Source organism: Phascolarctos cinereus, unplaced genomic scaffold (assembly GCF_003287225.1).
Source record: "Phascolarctos cinereus isolate Bilbo 61053 unplaced genomic scaffold, phaCin_HiC Scaffold_726;HRSCAF=1367, whole genome shotgun sequence".
Classification (NCBI taxonomy): domain Eukaryota; kingdom Metazoa; phylum Chordata; class Mammalia; order Diprotodontia; family Phascolarctidae; genus Phascolarctos; species Phascolarctos cinereus.
In genome coordinates, this window is record NW_027556098.1 from 137,848,963 (window position 1) to 137,858,712 (window position 9,750).

General features: G+C 37.2%; 1 pseudogene; it reads left to right on the forward strand.

Annotated features, from left to right (window-relative positions):
- Positions 1–585: 585 nt before the first annotated feature.
- Positions 586–1,109, forward strand: LOC110203419 (DNA replication complex GINS protein PSF2 pseudogene; annotated as a pseudogene).
- Positions 1,110–9,750: the final 8,641 nt, after the last annotated feature.

Sequence of the window (9,750 nt, forward strand, 5' to 3'; positions counted from 1 at the left end):
AAAACCCAAGATGGAGTCTTGGTATGCCCGTATTTCTGGACAAGAAGAAAAAGGAACTGCTAGGGAAGAAAAAGAGGACAGTGTATCATGGAATTCAAGAGAGAAGAATATTAAGAAAGACTTGGTGTTGTTGCAGTAAGGATCTTACAAGATCCACTCTACAGAGTGGTGATGGTGGTGGGAAACCTGGAAACAAATCAAATGCTATGTAAATGTAAATGAGGCTGAATTAAAATCCCAATATAGTTGCTAATTATGTAATTTTGGAGAAGTCATTTTCTCTTTTCAGTCCTTAGTATTCTATCGGAAACAAAATGACATTGTTTGACTAGATGACCTCTAAGGATCATTATATCTTTCAATGTCAAGTTATAAACACTTTTTGGTGAAAGAAAAACATTGATGTCACTGTAGAGAACAGAGTGAACAAAAGCTAAATACTGAGGGTGAGAGGAATGAATGAGTAGTGAGAAAGTGGAAGATGTAAGTGTAAACTACTTAAGACAGCAGCTCTACCTCAGCCTCTGACCCAGAGACTTTGACTCAGGAACATACAGGAAGTCAGGAGTACTCTAGGAAGGTACCATGGACTTAGCTGAGAAGGTGCTGATCATCACCATCCCAAGTTTCAGCATGAACAAAATTTATCTTGTTGGGAGAGATCTGGAACCTTTAAATCCTGGTTTACCTGTAGAAGTACCTCTGATTGGGAAGGAACCTAAAACAAAGACAGAAGTGTCAAGAGCCACTTGAATGGGGACATGTTGAAAAATCAGGGAAGATACAAGATCAAAGAGAGAAAGGAGGAAACATTCACCCTAATGTCTTGTCCTTACTACATGTCACTTACCAAATTGTTGTTAAATCATGCTTTGGATAACATCCTCAAGGCAAATGTGATCCTGACCCTGATTAAGGATATGTGGGATAATTGAATAGCTGAACTCTGGATAATCTACAGTTTTGTCAAACAGCAGGAAGCACATACCAATCTGTATAACCTAACCTTGACAGAGATCAACACTATTGAACCATTCCTCACACAAGCCCTAAATCATATGCACAAACTCCACATAAACCTCCATCCTATAGAGAGTGCTCAATCTTAGGACTTTTAGAGGAAAATGCTGTAGCAAGAGAGACCCTCTTGAGTTTTGTAAGACTGAGGGTAGACAGGGAAATGGAGGCTCATTTGGTACCTTGCCCACTTTTTAGGAATGAACATCCTGCATTTGGGAAGTTCTCAGAATGTCAGAAGCATGTGTTGATGACAAAGGGCAGAGTGTCACCCTTTCGTTTTCATTAAGAAAAGCAACACACATGAGACTGACATTAATCATGAGATCTCCCTCACTTTCAGAGGATGTCTTTGAGCCCATGTCTATCTTGAGTATCCTTATTAAAAATAATTTCTTCTTCCTGGCTGATGCCATCCACTCCCCTCACCATCACCTCCATCCTGCTGAGATGAATGGTGGTATAGTGTTTAGATATTGTTGGTTCAATGTTTTTGGATTTACCCTCTCCATACCTGGAGGATGCTGTTTTTCCTTTTCATGTATATTTTCATACAATATCAATGGCACAATGATAAAAGTATGATTTATAATTTAATTCTATCTTCTTTGATTATTTTCTACTTGTATAACATCAGCTTAACAATTTTTTATTATATAAATTTACTTATTTTTAGTTTTCAACATTTATTTCCACAAGATTTTGAATTCCATATTTTCACCCCATGTTGCCCCTCCCCCACCCAAGATGGCATGCATTCTGAATACCCCTTCCCCTAGTCTTCCCTCCCTTCTATCTCTCCCCCCACTTCTCTTATCCCCTTCCCCTTCTATTTTCCTGTAGGGCAGGATAGGCTTCTGTACCTCATTTCCTGTATTTCTTATTTCCCGGTTGCATGTGGAAACATTTTTTTAAACATATGTTTTTAAAACTTTGGGTTCCAAATTTTCTCCCTTACTCCCACCCCACCCACCCTCATTGAAAAGGCAAGCAAGTCAATACAGGCCATATATGCACAGTTATGCAAAACACTTCCATAGTAGACGTGTTGTGAAAAACTCTCATTTATTCTATTCTTTTCTTTTGACCCTGTCCCTCCTCAGAAGTTCTTCTTTCTGATTACTGCTTTCCCAATCTGCCCTTCTCTCTATCATCCACCAGCTCTCTTGTCCCCTTCCTCCCCTATTTTCCTGTAGGGTAAGACAGATTTCCATGCCCAATTGAGTGTATATGTTATTCCCTCCTTAAGCCAAATCCTATGAGAATAAGATTCTCTCATTTTCTCTCACCTTCCCCTGTTTCCCCTCCACTGTAAGAACCTTTTCTTGTCTGTTTTGTGCAAGATAATGTACCACATTCTACCTCTCCCTTTCTCCTTCTCCTGGTATAATCCTCTCTCACCCTTTAATTTTATGCTCCAGATATCACCCCTTCATCTTTGACTCACCCTGTGCCTATCTATCTATCTATCTATCTATCTATCTATCTATCTATCTATCTATCTATCTATCTATACATACATACATACATATAATTTTTCCCCTCCCACTACCCTAATACTGACAAAGGTCTCATGAGTTATAAATATCATCTTTCCATGCAGGAATGTAAACAGTTCAGCCTTAATAAGTCTCTTATGATTTCTCTTTCCTGTTTACCTCTTCATGTTCCACTTGAGTCTTGTATTTGAAAGTCAAATTTTCTATTCAGCTCTGGTCTTTTCATCAAGAATGCTTGAAAGTCCTCTATTTCACTGAATGACCATTTTTTCCCCTGAAGGATTATACTCAGTTTTGCTGGGTAGGTGATTCTTGGTTGTAATCCTATCTCCTTTGCCCTCTGGAATATTATATTCCATGCCCTGTGGTCCTTAATGTAGAAGCTGCTAAATCTTGTGTTATCCTGATTGTGTTTCCACCATACTTGAATTGTTTCTTTCTGGCTGCTTGCAATATTTTCTCCTTGACCTGGGAACTCTGGAATTTGGCTACAATATTCCTAGGAGTTTTCCTTTGGGGATCTCTTTCAGGAGGAGATTGGTGGATTCTTTCAATTTCTATTTTGCCCTCTGGTTCTAAAATATCAGGCAGTTTTCCTTGATAATTTCTTGAAAGATGATGTCTAGGCTCTTTTTTTGATCATGGCTTTCAGATAGTCCAATAATTTTTAAATTCTCTCTCCTGGATCTATTTTCCAGGTCAGTTGTTTTTCCAATGAGATATTTCACATTTTTCTAATTTTTCATTCTTTTGGATTTGTTTAGTGTCTTGATTTCTCATAAAGTCACTATCTTCCAATTGCTCTATTCTAATTTTTAAGGAAGTTTTCTTCAGTAATTTTTGGACTTCCTTTTCCATTTGGCCAATTTTCTTTTTAGGGCATTCTTCTCCTCATTGGCTTTTTGGACCTCTTTTGCCATTTGGGTTAGGCTATTTTTTAAGGTGTTATTTTCTTCAGTATTTTTTTGGGTCTCCTTTAGCAAGCTGTTGACTTGTTTTTCATGATTTTCTTGCATCACTTTCATTTCTCTTCCCAGTTTTTCCTCTACTTCTCTTACTTGCTTCTCAAAATCCCTTTTGAGCTCTTCCAAGGCCTGGGATGGATTCATATTTTTCTTGGAGGCTTTGGATGTGGAGCTTTGACTTTGTTGTCTTCTTCTGGTTGTATGTTTTGATTTTCTTTGTCACCAAAGTAAGATAATATAGTCTGACCATTTTTGTGCTGCTTGCTCATGATCCCAGCCAATCACTTGAGTTTTAATCTCTTTGTTAAGGTAAGTCTGCTTCCAATGTGGAGAATGTACTGTCCCAAGCTTCAGGGGTTTGTAGCTGTTTTCAGAGATACTTGTAGGGACCTGTAAATTTTCAGTTCTTATGATAAGGGTCGAGGTATTTACTCTTTTCCTGGCCTGTGCTCTGGTCTTTGAGTGACTGGCCACAAGCAGTCTTTTCTCTCTTGGAACTGTGAGGAGTTTTTTCTCTTCACCACCACTACAAGCTCCACAGCACCAGTGCTCCTTCTCACCCCAGGACCACCACCCAGAACTGTGACCCAGATCCAAGCACGAGCAAAGCAAGAGATTTCTGCCTCAGCACCAGCAAAGAGATCCCTGCAGTCCCTCTCTGATCAACCACTTGATTCCCCCTCAGGCTGTGTGCCGGAAGCTCAGGACACAGCCACTGCCCCAGGACCCTAGCTCTGCGCTCTGGAACTGTCTCTGCCCTAGCTCTTCTCTCACCAAAAAAATGCAGACTTTTCCCACTGACCTTAGAAGTTTTCTTTGGCATCCATGGATTGAGGAGTTCAGAAGCCGCCACAGCTGCCCGTGATTCAGTCCTCTGAGGCCTGCTCTAGGTTTGCTGTGGCCTGGGCACCCATGCCAAGCTGCGCTCCTCTCTCCCCGGCACAATATGCCTTTCAGATCAAACATCCAGGCTGTTTTGGCCTAGAAATTTGCTTTACTCTGTCTTTTTGTGGGTTCTACTGCTTTAGAATTTGTTTAAAGCTATTTTTATGGGTTTTGGGAAGGGTTTGGGGGAGAGCTCAAGCAAGTCACTGCTTTAACACTGCCATCATGGCTCTGCCCTAAAAAATTTTGTTGTAAAATTAGACTTAGAAAGATGTCACATTGGGACAGGCTTATTGGATTGTTACTGATATTAATGTGTCATGCTTTGCTCTGACTCTTTCTGGTGAAATATGAAGATTAAATCAACCCCAGAAATGATGGAATTTTTTTTGGTCCAGAATTACAGATGATAATAGTCAACTGGTTGTTGTGTCAAAATGTTTGAAAGAGCTAGACCAACCATTTTGTTATTAGGTCATTTATAAAAGTTAAATTGAATTCTACACAAAACAACACTTGGTTGTTTGACAATAAACTTGTAAGGTCTTCAAAAAAGTATAGACCACTTACTATACTTTGCTCAAAATTCACCTCAAGTACGAACTTCTACATTAGGCTCCACCTGATTCCCTCTAGCTGGTAATTCCTTCTCTTCCAAAACTACAAGATATTCATTTGTATGTGTATATATTCACATTTTGTCTCACCCATTAGAATGAAAACTCCTCAAGAGAGTGGACTGTTTCATTTATTTCTATGTAACCATAGTGATTAACACAATGAAATGAGCATAGTAGGCACTTAATAAGTGTTTATTGATTGATTTGGAGAAGTCTGTCCATGGAAGTGAAGAAAGGAATAGGTAGATTGAATGAGTAGATAGTAGGATCAAACTACTTTTAAAATTATTTCTACCTGTCTATCCATATATCATCTATCAATTTGTATATTTATTCATTCATTCTTTAGGACATGGAAGTTTTGAATATGTTTGTAGGTAGAAGGAAAAGAATGAATAGAGAAGGAGGAATTAGAAATCCATGAAAGTAGATAAATGGGGTTCTGAGAGGACAAAGAGGATATGATAAAATGTGTGACTACAAGATATAGCCTTCAATAAGAGGTTCATTACCTCTTTTTTAAAAATAGAAAATAAGAAGTCAGTTTTGATAAGATGGGGCAAGGGAACAAACATTTATTAAGTGCCTACTACGTGCCAGGCATTGTGGATTTTGCAAATATCATCTTATTTGATTCTCCCAACAATTTACATCGATCTGCAGTATCCCATTATTACTCCCATTTTACAGTTGAGAAAGCTGAGGTAGAGTGAGGTTAAGTGATTAGCCTAGGGTCATACATATAGTAAGGGTCTTAGATTGAATTTTAACTCACATCTTCCTGATCTAGACCAAATTATCTATCTACTGCCTCTCCTACCTGCCTCTTTTGAAGGGTAGAGGAGTAGTTGAGAATGAGGGCTTCTTTATTATATTATTTCCATAATCATTTCCAGATAGATAGAAGCAGTTACATTATTAAATAGTATCATTTGCCAGACATTGGGAAAGTTTCCCAAAATAAAAATTAAAAAAACAAACAAACAAACAAACCTTTTCCTACCCATTTAGGATGATACTTGAAACCCCACTATTAGAAAAATCATTATGTTGTACTAAACCACATTATATCAAAAATTTTTAAATGCAAATGGCTGTTAGCATGATTTTGTAGATGGTTTAAATAAATTGTGAGACAGGAAATCAGCAACTGGGCCAATAGCCCTAGAAAGGTTACCATTCATTTTCATACCCTGTTGACTTTAGGCTTTAGATGAAACAAAAGAAAGCCAGAACCTAAAATCCTTCACAGTCTGGCTCTTCCTATCCTTTCAAGTCTTTCACTTTATTTGTTTCCAGATTCTCTAGAATTCAGAGACACTAGCCTTCTTACCCTTCCTTTCACAGAATGTGCCATTTCTCAATACCATACCTTTTTAGTGACTTTTCTACATGCCTAAAATACTCTCTCTCCTCAGTATCTCCTGCATTTCTTTAAGACTCAGCTCAAATGCTACCTTCTGCAGGAGGCCTTTCCCAGTCTGCTCCCCTTTCCCAACCCAGTGCATTCCCTCTGAAATTGATTTCCATTTACATGCTGCACATATACATACATAGATACACACACATATACACATATATATACACACACATACATATATATGTATATATGTATGTATGTATATGAATAGGCATATATGTATGTATATATAGATCTCATATATGCACAATCATTTGCATATTTTTTACACTATTAAAATGTGAGTTTCTTGAGGGAAAAGACCATATTTTTGCACTTCTTTGTATCCCCAGGGCTTAGAATATTGCTTAATACTTTTTGATTGGTTGATTGATAGCTTTCCTTCTTAGCTGGAAAAGTTATAATTATTGCTTAATTATCAATTGATACCTTATTAACTTCTAGCTACTTGAAATTCAATGACCTCATAATGTGAACCTTTCCTCTCAGTCCCAAAAGAATAAGTCTCAGAAAAAGCACTGGCAATGGATCATATAGCCAGAGTTAGTACCTTTCTCTTCTTGACAAGATAAGATTTCTGTGATTGAAAAATGGATCTGACCCTTAAAATGAGATAGCTCTCTGAATAATTCTAATAACTAATTCATATAGCACTTTAAGGTTTGTGAATCACTTTATCTGTATTTGCTCATTAAATATTTTAATGACCATCAAATCTAGCCCAGAGCTTCAAATGTGCAGTTGAATTTTAACCCTCTTAGTTGGTGCTAAGGATCAGGGCATAGAGACATTAGGAAGAGAAAGGATAATTGTTCATAAGCAATCTGACCAGACGATGACAGAATGATATTGGGAAGATGTATATGAAATATCTCTCTCAACACCCAGACATTGTTCTCTTCTAGATCTCTTTTCCTACAACTGCTTGGTTTAGGACTGATAGGATGGAATATACTGTGTCAAGTAAATGATCCCAATAAGATTCAATGTAGAGATATGCATTTTTAGGGGTAGCTAGGCAGTCAGACTTCTTGAAATCAATCAGTAGCGCTTATTAAGTATCTGGTATGTATATAAACTGTGTTAATCACTAGGGTTACATAGAAATAAGTGAAATGGTCCTTGCCTTCAAAAAGTTTACATTCTAATGGGTGAGAAAATGTGAATATGTAATTTTATATCTATCTATGTATCTATCTATGTATCTATGTATTTATCTATCTATATATCTATAATGCATTGTAGTTTTGGGAAGGAAGTAACTACTAGCTAGAGGGAATCAGGTAAGGTTTCATGTAGAAAGTAGCACTTGAGATGAATTTTGAAGAAAGAATAGTAAGTATGTGATACTTAATTTTACTCATCATTATTCATTCCTTCCTCTCTCCCTCAGCTAAGTAGTGCAGTGAATAGAATGCTGGGCCTAAAGTTAGGAATACTTGAATTAAAATCAGACCTCAGATACTTACTGGCTGTTTGACCTTGGACAAGTCACTTAATCCCGTTAGTCTCAGTTTCCTCATTTGTAAAATGAGCTAGAGGAGGAAATGGCAAACCACTCCAGTATCTTTGTCAAGAAAAACCCAAAGAGGGATCACAGAGTCAGATATGACTGAACAAAAACACATTTTTAATCTGAATCCATTTATTTTTGTTATTACTCATATGTATGTGTCCTTAAGGTCACTGTTATGGATTATATCCCTAGTCTATAAAAGCCATTTTCAAAAATGGATCTCTATGTGAGCTAGGAATTTTCCTGAAAGTTCATATGTTTATTATATACCTCTCTATCTTTCTTTAAAATAAAATTGTCTCTGTTTATTGAGTGGGATTCCAGTGGCTTAGTTACCAGTTGGCCACCTGCTTGAAAGTGCTGAGAATTTGCCTTTTGGAAATGGTGATATGTTGTAATCTGGAAACCCTTTCTGGAACAGTGTTTGCAATATTCTGGAAGAGGATGAGGCTATAGAATTTTAAAAGATTGATATGTTGCTAATACCTTGTGGCTAGTATTTGGAATGAGTAACTATCTTTTAATATGGGTGCAGAACTGATTGTATTAATGTGATGAAGATCAAAAGATCCAGGTGCGACTTATAGATAAGAGGCAAGTCAAATTCCAGGGCTCTTGTGTTTCTGAGTGCCTTTCCTTGAATGTACTTCCTTAAGTTTCTGTGTGTTTTCATATAATATAGTTTAATATGCTATCTACATGTAGGCTATTTTTATGATTCCTGTCCTTAGAGATCATTCATCAATCATTCATCAAATAAGTATTTATTAATTACCTTTTATGTGCAAGACAGTGCTTGGGGATACAAAGACAAAAGAGTGATCTAATTCCTCAAGAAGCTTAGGTGTTATTGCAGAAAAGATCATTTATCCAAGTAAATAAATTCAAGTGGTAACTACAAAATAATTTGGAAGCAGAGTGATGAAGATACTAATAGCTGTTGGGATCAAGATTTAACCCCTTAAAGGAGATGGCAATTGAGCTACTCCTTGAAGGATATTAGTGAGATAGAGAAGAGTAATGGATTCTATGCACAGAGGACAAACTATGTAAAAATATTGCAATGGGAAATTCAGTGCCAGCTATGGAGGATGAAAACAGGCTGGTTTGATTTGAACAGAGTGTATGAAGAAGCTTACACAAAAATACTTCAAAAGATACATCAGAGTCAGAATATTAAGGACTTTATATGACAAACAGGGGAATTAATATTTTGTCTATTGAAGTGGTATAGTGGATAGAGTGCTGGCCCTAGAGGTCAGGGTGATGAATTCAAATTTGGCCTCAAACACTTGTAAACTGTGTGACCATGTGCAAGTCATGTGAACTCTACTTCAGATTCTTCATCTGTAAAAGGTGTATAGAAATAGCACCTACCTCCCAGATTTGTTGTGAGGATAAAAAATAAAATTTGTAAAATTCCATGTAAACACCAGTTATTGTTATTATCCAAGAAGCCAGATTGATTCACTGCAGCTTCTTGAGTAGGGGAGAGACCATTGCATTAGGATTACCAAGTTCCACAACATCTATCTAACACAGCCACACCCAAGGTAATAGATAACAGCTCATAATGTTGAGGATGAAGCCATCACTGACCTGTTAGCATGGTCATCATCACTCTGTTAGATTGTGGGAAAATCTAACACATAAGTCTTCTCCTTTGACAAATCAAACTTCCCAAAGGATGCATACGAATACGGGAGAACACACACAAGGGAAACCACTCAGGAACAATAGATCTCTATAGCCATACTTCTGTGACAAATAAGTCTTGCCTGGCTCTCTAGTTCTTTTCTTTTGTGACATACAGTTCAACTACAACAGT